The sequence below is a fragment of the Rhynchophorus ferrugineus genome, unplaced genomic scaffold (assembly GCF_030347505.1).
Source record: "Rhynchophorus ferrugineus isolate W39M unplaced genomic scaffold, kcgeb_rfMv2 rfM3, whole genome shotgun sequence".
NCBI lineage: Eukaryota > Metazoa > Arthropoda > Insecta > Coleoptera > Curculionidae > Rhynchophorus > Rhynchophorus ferrugineus.
In genome coordinates, this window is record NW_027472582.1 from 66,723,404 (window position 1) to 66,738,827 (window position 15,424).

Consider the following 15,424-nt stretch of genomic DNA (forward strand, 5'->3'; position numbering starts at 1 on the left):
TTATCTAAATCAAACTAACCTAATACGAATTCTGATACATTCTTATTTTGGAAAACCTTTGGGAACGAAATATTTTGGCATTCGTCAGAGTAACTCATTATGAACTCAAATCATACCACTATGTATTGTCTGTTAACAGATTATAGCTTTGAACTGAATGAAGAACTAAGAAATCAAATTAAAATTTCATTAACATAATTGTTTTTATATATTTATAAACCTTAAAGAATATGATAAGTTTTAAAATAACTTCAATAAATAATCTATTCATTTAATCATATTAAATTCAAAAAAGGGGATTTAAATTTATATTTAGAGCCCAATAATGAAAAGACAGTAATTTATTAACGAAATTGGCTTTATTGTTTTTCTAAGCATTCTCCATAATGATTAATGTTAATAAAAATTTTAATAAAAATTAAATTTGGACGAAGAATGTACTTACTTTTACTCGACTTGCAACATTGAATTCAATATACTAAGTTTTCCATTATGGTTGTAAGGGTCAAACTTCCAATTGGAAACGTCAGACGGAGCCTAACAACATTTAGTGTTGCCAAGACTTGGTGTTGAACATGAACAAATAAATAGCAACCATCGTAGTATAAATTTTAATTCATCTCTCAGAAAGCTACTCTGTATAAAATGCTGATTCGTCCAACCTACCCCTTCGAAGCACAGGTGTGGTATAGGTACGTCTCTGAGAGACGACTTGAACTACTCCAAGTGTTCCAATCCAACAAAGTTCGCGCATTACTTTTTTCGTTTACTCAATGCGTTTATGAGGAACGCAAATACCCATCTAGAATCAGGCATGAAAAGCTTTACGAATATGCTCAGTGTGATTGAATCCCTACCCATCCATAGATCTCGGTAGTTAAACCAAATAAGGGCCAGTCATATCCCAGGGTCTCTGTCGCCCACAAAACCTCTCTATCCTGAACCCGAAGGGATATCAGCAAAAAACCATTTGGTTCTAGCTAGTCACTATGGAAAAATTATTTTTATTTATTTATATATTATAGACCCATCAGCCTCCTGAACTATTTGGGATCTGTTTACAGATATACAATATGCAGCACGTTTATATCAGTTAAATTATTCAATGTTATTACAAGTATAGAATGTAAAGAAAATAACATAATAAATAACGTCTAGAGTTAAACATGTAGGATAAAAAGTATATATTGCAAGATGACAAGTAAATTATGTAAAAGCATACAGATGCATGAATAATGATGAATGAATGCTACAGTACAATGGTCGCACAACCCATGACAGTGATAAGGATACAAGATACAAAAAATGTAACCGAACAGTAATCCTGTTACGGTTAGAAAGTTATTCAGCTTGTCCAGGTTCTCCAGCCTAAGGGACTGGTCCATCGTCTCTCCCAGGTTGACCAACCGTCTTTGGGAGTTGTATCTTCAGCATTCGGTTAGTATGTGTTTGATAGATAATGGAACACTCACACAGGAATCATATTCGACGCACAGTGGTGGACTCCTTCCCTTAATGAGAAACTTATGGATCAGTTTGCAGTGACCAATTCTGAGACGCGATAAAGTTTAAATTACGTCTGCTGATTTTAGTGGTGCTAAGGCCCTAATAATACTTTTTTCACCTTCCTAAGCTTGTTGTTTTCTGTTAGATCCCATCTGCGTTGGTTTATATGTTTAAAGGTCCTAGTAGAGTGGTGCTTCATATCTCTACTTCAGAAGCATAAGCAATGGCATTCATCATTTGTTTGAAAATATTTGAATATCTTGTAATCTAGCAATGTATCTAGTAATAACTTCAGTACCCAAATTGTTTTTGTTTTGTACTTATGTTTTTCTTCCAAAGATAGGCGTCGATTTTGATAATTGGTATAATAAATATGTAGAAAAATCAATGATCTAAGTAAATTTTACTTCATGTATTGTCTTACATAATGAGTTATAATTAGATAAAAAAGTCCTTTATTTAATTACTTGTGAATTGGTTTTTGAGAAATCCTGCTCAAAATATTTAAAATTACTATAGAGAATAATACGAAACAAACAATTTCGATTTATTCTCAGGTTTCGAAAAATTATATGCAGTATCACCAGCTAAAAATGGCATTTCTTCATACTTCCAATTCCATATCCTCCATTAAAGCAATTTCAAGGTATATTTTTGTTCTTTTTCTCAAAATAATTAATACTCATAACCCGATATCGTTTTTTTTATGGGATTTATTATTTGTTGACTTCTGAAACTTGTTCATATTATGCTGGCAAAATTCTATGAAAATAAATTCATGAAATAAATTAATATATTTTTTGAAACAATCAAATATTCGATTCATTTTACAATTTTATCGCAAGACTATATATACAGTATTGACAAAATCAGGAAATAATCCAAAGAACTTGGTTCCACGATGCAAGATAATCGGTTATTTCGATATTATTATTTCAAACATATTTATCAAAACCTAATTCAACAATCCCTTAAACTTTATCTTTATGAACCTGTCTATTGATGGGGGAGTACCTAACACATATTTTTTTGTATTAGATATAATTAACAAGAAGAAAGCTCCGATGTCGGGTATCTCACGAAATGAGGTTAAATCTAATGTTTATATTCATCACACTGAACAGAAAAATTGTGCGTTTTTACTAAATTTAAGACATTCTGTAAAAATTCCTTTATTATTTTTCATTGTAATGAAATCTTCGCAGTAATTTTTTGTTGATATGATAGAACACATTAATATACAAACATACACATTTATTATATGTTTTTGCTTAGCCATAAATACTGTTATGGTATTGTCCATGTCTTCATTATATTTATGCAGCTAATTATGACAAAAAGCCATAATTATAAACTTATAAAACTTTTTTCCACTATTAACAGTCACAAGCAGTATATGCCTGATTTATCTATATCAGATTTTTAATAACTTCCTATATATAAAAGCCAAGTTTAAAACTAAACTAAGGAAAGCTTGATCTTTTAGGAATCAGATTGTTTTCAGAAAATTCAACATATGTTTTCAAGAGTGAAACAAACATTTATATAAATGGATAGTTTTCAATGGTATTACTCTGGAAGTAACGAAACTTATTTGTAAAAATTGCCCATTTAAGTCTTATTTTAAGTTATATAATTTTTTTCATTGCAATAGTATGTAGTTAGCAAATTTGATACGACACAAACATTAAATCGATTCATGTTGGAGATATAATTTGAACATAAAAAAACCAAGACGTAAAAGTATATCTATAATCTTTTATAGATAGTTTGCAGATCATTTTTTTCGCTTCATTGTGTATGCTCCACTTTCGAATCATCTTTTAAATAAAAAATAAATAGATGTATATTAAAAAGCAGAAAGTGGTCAATTGTATTTTAATTAAATTGAAAAAAAAGAACAGAGGAAAGTGCTACCGTATAAAAATCTTATTGTTATTAAAATTTGTTTTACATAGTAACAAAATAACATACGTATGAGTAATAATAATGATAATGTAAAAATTGATAATGTTTAAACTTACCTGGCTACTAAAAATATTGGCTACTAAATATTTGAAACCAATGTGCATAATCTGTGAAAAATAATAATATAAAGTATGCCAGTTAGCAAGCCGCATATTTTTTGAAGAGATATCTATGTTGATAACTTGCTAATCAAGAGGCTTTACTATTTGCAAAAGAAAAATACCACATAAGATGTCAATCGTTGACTGCTTGGAGCCCATGTTGATATGGCTGAAACTAAAGTTAACATACAGGCATCTACATAACTTTGAAACAACTTTAAACAACTTGTTTCATTTAGAACTGTATTGCAATATGCCGCCAACAAGTATAAGCCACACTGAAAGATGTCTAAAGCATTCCCTAATCCAAAAGCTAAAATCATTTTGCTGTTACACGTGTTTGCAAAGTTCCCATGTAAATTCAAAAATTTAGATAAGACAAACTAGAAGAGCGATAAGTATATATATAAAAGAACATCAAATATATGTGATATATATGGACACTAGATCCAGTCAGCTTTAACCGAACACTGAATGGATATTTACGATAACATTCTGATACGATAACATTTATTATTTTATTTATTTATTTATTTACGATAACATAATAAAGTATAGTTTGGTCTGGTTTTAGCTGTTATTCAATACTATTTTCAGAGAAAACATCGAGAAGATTTTGAGATTTACCAAGTGTGTCAGTAATTGTTCACTAGTCATAAGCATAAAATATTATAATTTCGTATAAATGTCATTATATTCTACTAACATCAGTTACAAAACTACACAAATTAGGTTCTGTCAAAATAATAGCTTAATAATAATAAGTTTTGTGTCTGAAAACATCTTTTAATTTCATCAAAAGAAAAAACTTCCTGAATCACTTGCTGGTAAAGACCTACAGCATGCGCCTGAGCATGCTACAACCATAAGAACATGTGAAACAAGGCATTGTAGTCATTTTAACGATAAAAAGTTGGAAGACTAATTGGATCAAAACGCAACACAAATCTAAAAACAACTGGCAAGGAAGTTGAATGTGTTCTGAATCGTATTTGTGCTAAGAAAAGTAAACGGTTCATGAAAAATGAATCTCAAGCGAGGCAAATCAAAGATACAACAAAGTCAATTTTCAGCATGACCATCCGTACAGTCAAAGTGTTGAAATCTTAAGAAGTTTTATGGCACCCGCTCTACTCTCCATACCTTGCTCTTTTAAAATTGGATTTCTTCTCTTAAAAAATGCGTCAATGAATAGTTTAACTCAAAGAAGTTACTGTTCTTTCGGAATGGCATCAATAAATTGTTTGAGAGATGAACAAAATGTATAGAATCAAATGGCCAATACTTGCAGAATAAATACATTTTAATTATCATTTGTTTTCCATAGAAAAAAAAACGAAAATTAATTACCAATACACCTAGTATCAACACCAAAATAGTCTCTTGAATCATAGTATATGAGACCAAGGCTATCTGGCATACTATCCACCATAAAAGGACCTTGAAAATTACTTACTTAACGCTTACTCAGCTAAAAAATAGAGGAGTAGTCATTTTTTGATACTCACGTTAGTGAAGGATGTACCGTTGACAGGTGTCCAATTTTATGTTTGAAGTCATGGGATTTTTCATTACCTAAATGGTGGCCTATTGGTACATAATATCTATATAATAACAGTAACATTATATCTTATTATTTAATACAGATCTTATTACACTTATACTTTCTGAAATTGAGTAAAATTACGTTTGCGTAATGTTTATCTAAAAGTAACATGCAAAAAGTAAATCAAGATTTAACAATTCAGGTTAAAGAAATCTAATATTTTATTTTACTTCATAACAATACAAAATATAGTAAATATTGTTATTTAACTAGACATACTAACCTTTTTCTACAGCTGGCAGTAAAAATATATGACCTACATATAATAAAGACTGGTTTATGACAGTATTTTTTACAAAATAAACAATTTATGAAGTTTATAATATAACATTAGTTCGTTTAACAAGTTTTATGCTCCATAAAAGATGCTGCTATTAGATTCAGTCAGTAGAGTCAGTAGAATAAACAATTTTATGGTTGACATTTTGTATTTCAAATCTACCAATAGAATATATATATTATAGGAAACTTTAAATTAATAAAAGGAAAATAAAGCTAAGGTTTTTATTATAACCTTATGATCTAATCGAATGTTGAAATTCCGGAGAAAATATGAGAAATAGGAGAAGATATATATATAAATTTTCAATTAATGAAAAATCAAGTATAGTAGGATACGTTGCAACATCCATTCTATATGTAAGAGGTAGATTCTGATTTCTGGTTGTTCCCATATCTTACAATATTCGTGCATGGGTTTCATTGATTTTTTTAGCAATAAGCAAAACCAAACTTTATTATTTCTTATAGTTCCCATAATTACTAAGAGTTTAATTATTATTCTTGTCTTTAATTAGCAAATAATTAATCAGAAAGCGTAGAAAAAAAGCTAATATCGTACCACCAATGGCTTTTAAATATCATATTTTGATATAGATAAGTTCTATAAAACTTTCTAACATTAGATATTTAATTTTTTAAATTTCTTACGTCCCAGTTTCCGAAAAGTGGTACATATAAAAAATCTAGTCACTTTTATATTCTGAATTAATATTTTAATTGTTATTAAAAAAACTGTTATTCGGAAACTTGTGCAACCAGTCACAATTTATTCGATTATAAACACGTATGCTATGCAAACTTATCAAGTAATTTATATTTATTTATATAATTTTATAAACACCTGATAATGTCGAATATTGCCCGTTTATACTTAACACATAAACACAAATTCCCAAACAGAAATCTCGAATAAATATTCATTTATTGTTCCACATTTTTATACTCGATCGGCAGTGTTGAATTCAAAGTAGGGATGCAGAAAAAATATCGATATATCTTTTCTTTTTATCGATATTTTCTGAAAAAATATCGATATTTTTTATGGATATTTTTTGGACGATATCTTTTCCAAATAAATTAAATATAACTTCCAATTTTTAGGCCAATATTTCACAATTTTTGTTTTTTCCTAAAAATATCGATATTTTTTTTCCGATATGTTGATATATCGATATATTTGATAAAATATCGATGTATTGAATTATCGAAATTTTTTCGGTGACCAACAGCCCTAATTCAAAGGATGTGCGCATTACTTTTGGAATATTTTCATTTCTTTTCTCAAAATGGCTTTTAATCCTTCTTCGAGAAATTAGTGTTTTATAATGCAAATTTTACTTTTGGAATAATTAAAATAGTATCTCTTAAGGTTTCCTTAGAACATAAGTTCGGTTCTACAATAAGTAAGAAGCAAAATACCGACAGAAATAGTCATTGTAGCTAGTTTTAAGTTCATTTATCATGAAATGATAAATGGTCATTGAAAAGTGTTAATATTTGCTTCATTAGAAGAACATTCATTAGAAGTACTTAAAAAGCCAATTCTCATTAATTAAAAGTCTTGGAAATGGTTTATCCAAAATATCAATCAGAAAAACGGCTTTTGCATCGCATAGTTACTGGAGACAAAAAGCGCATTCACTATAACAATCCCAAGTAGAAAGAATCGTCCTAACTTTCATAATCCAGAGCAGTACCAATCTTCAAACAACTCTTCACCTGTGGAGTAGTTAAAAACACAAAGCTGTTGTAGTTAGACAGTTTTCCTATTTTGAAAACAAAACGCCATGTTACCTTTCGATGAAAACAATAGACAAATTGAACAAACAATATTGTTTGACTAGTGGCAGTTTGGAGCTCTCAACAGAATGCAACAGGGAAAGAGGCTGGGCTCATATGAATCATTAAGACAAATCTCTCCACGAAAAGTCATAAAATTAAATGAGCGCTGGACCACTGCTAAAAGTTGATGTTTTGTTAACTAGATATGTTTATTATAAAAGCATTAGGTTTTAGATATGATTATAAAAAATGTAAACTACAAACTTTAAATAACTTAAAATACAAACTTAAAATTGGCATCCTACAACATTAGGGGATATATATTAGTAGTATTAAACATTGGGTATATTTTTCTATTTAATTACTTTCAAAATATTTGTGGCTTGTTCGAATTATATAATACCCTCCTCAATTTACTCTACCGCAGATAACAAGAAACAAGAAACACAACCAAACACAAGAAAAATATTGTTTTTCTTTACCAATTACCAGACAATGCAAAAACGCGCAATATGTTGAAAGTATCTCAATTTAATATCATACTCCCATGGCATTTCTTATTTTAAATAATACCTTTTAAACCTTTCCAAATTGTTGGTTTGTCTACTACTAGATATCTTACGAAAGTGCATACTCATAGGGATGTAAACTTTAAATTTTCTTAACTTTATCGGTATATATTGAAATGTCATCTCGAATAATCACACAACAACATTTAATCGACAACTTTTTATCAAAATATTTAACTTTAAAGAAAAACAAAACAATATATATGTTAACAAAAATAATTTATTTATCAATATATAAAGACAGTAAGAAAAGGTCGCAAAGCTGGAGCCACCTTTTTAGATGTTTCCAAAGCTTTCGATCAAGTATGGCAAAACGGTCTAATCTTAAAAGCGAACCAGCTTGGTCTACCGAATGACCTATGACCCTAATTCGTTCATACTTGGACGGTAGATCCTTTCAATCGATCGATTTCCTTTTCCCTCTCGAAACATATGATACAGCTTTCCTTATCAGCGGTTGCAGTCCCGACGCTATCCGCGACAAACTTCAAGTCCAACTGAACCAGGCGATTGCGTGGTATAAATTCTGGTGGCTGCAGATAAACTGGAACAAAACTCAGGCTATTCTATTCCACTGCAAGAAGGAGTTCCGCGCTTAGGGCCTCCAAATCGATAAAGTCCCGATCCCCTGGCTCCAGAAGATATCATACGTCGGTCTCCAGTTCGACTGTAGGTTCCAATGGTCAGCACAAATCCAGCACGCCATTTGCAAAGGCAATGGCATTACAATCTACTCTTCCCTCTCTTCTGCGGGAAAACTAAACCCCATTTCCCCTGAAAGCGACTCTGTAGAAGATGCTAGTCCTGCCTCTACGGAGCACCGGTGTTATGCAGGTACGTCTCTGAGAGACAACTTATTCAACTATTTCAAGTGTTCACCAATCCAAAAAAGTCTGCGCGTTGCTCAATGCCCCATGGTTTATGAGGAACTCTGTATATAAATATACATGTCAGCATATATAGGAGATATTAATAAGGAGTTTTAAATCACCCTTTCATATAATATTACAAATACCTGATAGATGACAAGCAAGTATAGAAATGCTACATTTTTTACCAACATAAATAACCGTAATATAGAATTAAATCACTTTAAATGAATTTATATAAACCTAAAATTTGAATGGAAAAACAGATGACAATATAATACTATACTATACCCTACATGTAAAATAATTTAATAAAAACAATACAAGCAGTATATCCAAATCAGTAGGCTTCTTAACCTTAACTTAATCTTATTTTGCGGTAAAATTAATTAATAAACTCAGGCAATACTCTAGAGGTAAAATAACATTAAACTGAGAATAACACACAACACAGAAACTTAAGAATGTAAATATTAAGTTTTTACCAGATATAAACAAGCCTAGTAATAGTAATAATAATATATAATATATTCCTTCCAATAAAAGAGCAAATACACATCATAGAGGACGTCGAATATACCGCCAAAGGCAGTTTGTAAAAGTGTTAAATTCGTTTATAACTTGGAATGATTCTTTTCTTTCCATTTTACCCCAGCGAAAAAGAGACCTGAATGATGCGTCAGTAAATATAACCGAATAAGTCGAATCGATTTATGTTGGTACTGGTCGTCTTTATGACAAATTTCTACAAAATTGTTCAAAACATTAGTGGTAATATAGGTTACAACTCCGAAAACGTTGTAAACCTAAATTCTCAGTTATTGCGACAACTCTGCGATATGCTGACGCCATAAATGTTGTATAATGTGAATTAGATAGTTTATTATGATATTTCAGGTTTACTTGTCAATTTAACCATCCCCCAAATCTTCATATACTCCTCTTAACGCTTCATCATTAGAATTTTTTCTCTATGCAATGATGAAATATGCACCTAAAACATTTTATTATATATTTAAAAATATATATTATAAATATTTAATACAAGATTGTCTCTTGTTGCTGACCGTAGATTTTCATTCATATTTCATTCAACATTTAAACCTGTCTCCTCATATTACTCATTCCTAATATTCGATAGTACATTAAAATAATCTATTTATTTTAAAGTAATTCATATAAAAATATCTGTTTTAAACATCCTTGTTAAGACCTTGTATAATAACCAACTTACCTCATTTTTCATTGACGATAATGTTTTACCAATTATACGACCCACTTCAGGTGCAAGTTAGAATGTGTAAACAACATTTTTTGTCATCCTAATATTGCAGTCCTTTAGGCTAGGGTAAAACCCGAATTAGAAGCTTAACAAACGATCGCTTCTGCAAAAATGATTTAACCTACATTTTTAAGATCGAGATTGAACTCTATGTAGGTCGCCGGTAATGAATATTGGATTAATGAAGTAGAATTCTCCATATTATATTAATATAAAGCATGAATTATTATTATGTACATATTTAGGACTTAGCTTTTTTAATAAATTACAATAAGTAGACTTACGAAGAAGGAGAAAATCTCTTTGCTTTATAAATTAATAAAACTACATATCTAAATTACACAAATGCATAAAATAATTAACAAATTAGCAACATTTTTGAATATTTTTAATTATACATCTACCTTCGCCATTTTGACATGAAAACAAATAATATAATAACTAAAATGTCAAAAATTGTGTGTTATCTAGATTAATCTATTGATTATTATTGTAGGCCGAAACTTTATTGATTTTGGTTATTTATTTAAATAATATTATTTAAAAGTACTAATGTACATTAAATTAAGAAAATAATTTTATATAAAATAATGAGAACAAGAAAAGTTGCAATCAATTTGCAGTATGCCAAGATCAGTATGGGTACCGTTATAATCGCAGAAAATCAATGTTAAATAATAAACCGTTTTGTGGAATACTTAGTAATAATGTCAATATATTAAAATATGTATTTGCATCTGCACGAACATTTCTGTTTCACTGCTTTTATCCCTGATACACTGGCGTAGTTGAACTACTTCATTATTTATTATAATGGGCCTTTAAATATGTTTTAATTTCATCAGAAATCAAATAAACCCAGAAAATGTTAGTGTCATTTCTTTGCAATTAGGAATTATTTCAACATTCAGTTTATTTGTAAGATTGTGTACCCTGTATCTTTCTGCCAGTTTTTACACCTCAAAAAATAGTAGGGAACGAAATTTGTTCATTAAATAACTATTGGATATGATTTTGATGAGGGTTTTATAACGGTATTATTATATTTTTAAAAATAAAAATAACAATAGTGATTTTTATGGCTTAGACATAACAAAATTTGTATTTTTGTAAAACAAGGCCATAAACATTCGATACAATTCTGCAAAATGGTGCTGAGATAATGGTAAACTAAAATGGTTTTTCGTAAATCATCGCAATTACAATTAGAAATAATAATAACTTTGGGAATTTTTTTGCTAACGCAATATTATATAGCACAATATTCCGTTTGATCAGAATTTTGGCCCGGCAGTTATTATTTTATTATGTAATGCTGATGGTATACTGAACTTTCATGTTTAGGTCAAATGACAATTGAAGACATTTTTTTCCTATATTTTTTCCTTCTAGTCTCATTTTTCCAAGTAGTGTTTATCTGGGTCGTCTTTCTGCTGAACGAGCACTCCGAACTACTGTTCTCGCTATTAAGTCTACCGACTGGCGAATGGCTAATTTAGAGATCATGTCAAAAGCCATCCGGTCTTACCCATCCAGGTTAACGGCGTGACTGGGATAATTTTCTTTGCCGAATTTTACACACTTGTTATATCAAAAAGGTCGAGTCAACAAAAGAGTACCTAGCTACCGATCAAGACTGTCGAATCGATGTGTTTTTCCTAGTACCGTATATATATAGTCTATCCAAAGCTATTATGTACATACGTCATCTAAATTTGTGACGTCAAAATGTCGCAATGTTACCGTATCAATTTTGAGTTTTAGTTCAGATTAGCTTTGACAAACAACAAAATTCTAATATAATAAATTAATTTATTTTAACATTATCGTATAACTAATGCAAGGACTTAAAACTACAATTATGTACACAGTTATAATTGTTTGTAGGTTAGGTTTGTGTTTGATTATATTCACAATGAACTCTTTTCGATACCACCTTGAGTTAGAGTTCCAGGCGCGTTTGTAGTTGTATCCCCTGGAGGCCTAATCCACGTAAGTAAGAATTGTGTATCCAAGTAATATATTTTACTTTCATTAGAGAGCATATTTACCTTTGACGTTTACTTCTTGTGTCCTTCGATGCAGTCTTTCCTTGTAAAGACATTTTGATATCACTGTATTTCTCCTTCGTTTGTTCTATTAATATATGTATATATATTTCTTGATAAAACTTTTTTTTATTATCATGAGTGACCGTTGGGTATATTGGCCCCATTTTGAAATATCCATGTCTTCCCTAAATACATAAATTGAAGTAATAAGTCTTCCTTCATTTTATTATATGCTGTTAAAAATTGTATTATCTTTATAGCAATATCTGGAAGTTCCGTTAAACCTCTTCGATTATGTTTAGAACAGTTTCCCTTGAAATAATTGTATTAAATTATGTTTGTATTGAAAAACTTCTCTTTTTTTATACATTTCATATATTTCATCTTTGATAGAGCTAACATCAAACTGATCTGGATTATATTTTTAATTTTTTGAGATATTTCAGTGACCGTGTCCATATTAATATTCAGTTAAGCTGCAACATGCTAAATATATTTTTAATTAAAATCGAAACAAATTAATATTTAAATAGCAAAAATACTTAGCTCTCTAACAAATTTTTCTGGCAAGCGGGGGCCTCTATTATCTAGTTCCTGCCCAAAGTAACTAATTAGAGACGCAATCTGTTCTGTCTGGCTTCGGAATTTTTAATCAGAGTAATAATAAGCAGCGATTTGAGATTTACCAAAACAAGCACACCATTAATATAACGTTTGCAGGTTTATAACCTCTTATCACTATTATTTTGAAGAACTTTGTTGTAATTTTATTTATAACGTGTGTAATTTTATGCGTACTGACCAGACAGCATTTTTTTTTCTCTTTTTAACTAGTTTAACTCAAAACGAATTTACAAATAGTGACAGGCAATACATTAAACATCTTGATGACGTATGTACAAAATAATTTTGGATGGACTATATATACCTATTATGTTTCAATAACAACATTAAATTTTTTTCTAGTTAATTCAAACCCTCTGCCTACATTTAGAGATGCTTATATATACTTCTTGTAATATTGAATCAGATCTGATAAAATTAATTAATTATATCTTTTATTATCTTCGGGGCAACAAAATAATATTTTATACAATATATTCGTTTTATTTTTGCATATATAAGTATCACAACGTATTGATTTATTTACCATAGTTGTAAACCGGAATTAATTAATAACAATTCACATCTATAAATGTAAAAATACTGACAATATGAATCAAATTGGCACCCTTATAAACAACTCTCTCTCATGCTGCATTTCATTGAATGTTAAACGTATTCCTTTTGGGTTCCAGGTGTCGTCAGCTGATATGGGTACCGCTACGCCGAGAGCTTCAACCTGCAGGGGCCTTTCGAATACATCAGTAGTTCTTCGGACAAGGAAAATAGTGTGGTGTTCGGTTAGTGATCTGTGCCTAGCATTTGCTGACGCTTTCATAAAAAGTAAGTGTAAAAAAAGTTAGCAAACAAATGATTAATCAATATAAACATTTATTCAGATTGAATAAATTCTATTCGTTTATCGAAAATGTATTTTAATTAATTCTAGATTTAACTGTATGATCACTTTGGAAAATAATTAAATAATTTTAATGTTTTTTTTGAATGGATTTTAATGTTTTCGATTTATGACTGTTGCTTTTTGTTATTATGCTCGTGGTATTATACTGTTTCAAATCAAATTCTCATTTTCTTTTTATTATAACAGTATGATATAAACTAAATAATTAGTTTTAAGTAACTTATGTTTATTTGGAGGTCTTATTTGTTTAATGATTTTATTTATTTGGCAATATAAAAGAACTGGTGATGTTAGAAATAATTAGAATATATCTACTAGGGTGTTCAAGAAAATTTCCGGAAACGGAAATGAAAGAACGGATATTTACAGTTTTAAAAACAATGATCCACTATTTGAACACACTTATTTCAATGAACAATTATCTCATCATTATTTTTTGTACTTATTTACCCATATTTAGTTGGTCCGAAAACCATTGGTTATTGTTTTACCAATTTAGAGGTATTCTAGGCAAAAGATTCCTTTTGAGTATAAGAAATGTATATTAACTTTTTTTTATTCTATATACTAAGTAAATTGTTATTTTAATTCAAAATCATGATACCAGACCCAAGTATCTATTTTAACTCTATTTTAACAGGTCAATCAATAAGTCTGTCAGTCAGAAAGAGAGAGAGATAGAGTCAGAGTGTTGATGACGCCAGTTCCTAACCTACTAAAACCTAAGTAATCTCAAACTCTAAGCGACATGTATCAATATTTCATGGGAATATCTTTTAAAATATTTTAAAGTCTCCTTTTTCACAACGAGGGTTTATCTGGGCTGGACCTACAGTTTAACGAGGGCTCCGAACGACGGTCATCAGCATTAAGCCTACCGACTGGCCAGTGATCAACGTAGAGGTAATCCCAGAAGACATCCGGTCTTACCCACCCTGGTTCCTGACTGGGATGGTTATTTCTTGTCGGATTTTCCACTGTTGTCTATAAAGACGTTTTCAATTACAATAACAAACATAAAGTACATCCATCCAACATTTAATATAACAAAATAAACTTATTTTCAAAACAAAATCAAAATTGAACGAAATGTTCTTTTAATTGTTTGACACCAATCATATAGTCCAGACCTGGCTCCCGGTCACTGTTTACAGAATGTCGTTCAAAAGGCTGCTCCAAGGAGAGACATTTCAAGTGGAACAAAAGAGTAATTACCCTAATTGAAGAATATTTTGAGAATAACAACAAATCGTTGCCTATCTTTTATAATCATGTCTTGTATTTTGACGATCTCTGATGTGGGTGCAGTTTTTGGACGTCCTTCAAGACTTGTTGATCAATTTTTTCCAAATATATGAATGATATTCCATTTTTTCCTTTGCCCTGATACCTGTTAAATTTAAATTATTTGTAAACAAAATAAAATTTAATGAAAATATTTATAACATTTTGGAAAGAAAGAACATTAAATTTACATCAAATCAGACGATGCTCCGAAAACTTATTGAACAATATTTTGAATATTCATCAGATTATCTTCAAGTTAAAATACTTCAACAGGTTAATGATAAATGATCTTTCACTAATTGAGCCCAATGGTGGAGAAAGCTATCTTAATCAAACGTACGGTTCATTCTGTAGCAAAAGCTCTTGCATGTCGAACAATAATATCAAATCATCTGCGACTTGTTCACGTTCTCATTCCTCCGTTTGCGGAACCAGTACCATCGAAAGATCGGAATGCTCTGCTTGATGACTAATTGGAGATTGTTCAATGATTTTATTTCATTTTTCTATAAATACACACAGGTGCAAGTTATACATAGATACAATATCGGTGATAAGTGGGGAAACTTTCAAATAACATTAATTGTATATTATCT

General features: G+C 30.0%; 1 protein-coding gene across 3 annotated transcripts in view; it reads left to right on the forward strand.

The window, feature by feature from the left end:
* LOC143193300 (uncharacterized) overlaps positions 1–15,424 on the forward strand; it is a 172,539-nt gene that overhangs the window by 140,997 nt on the left and 16,118 nt on the right. For 2 of the 3 annotated variants that reach the window (XM_076399436.1, XM_076399435.1), the window contains one exon: positions 13,315–13,462. The gene's annotated coding sequence lies outside the window, so the exon portion shown is untranslated. Of the gene's footprint in view, positions 1–13,314; positions 13,463–15,424 lie in introns of those variants that run through there. The other variant, XM_076399437.1, reaches the window with a different exon arrangement.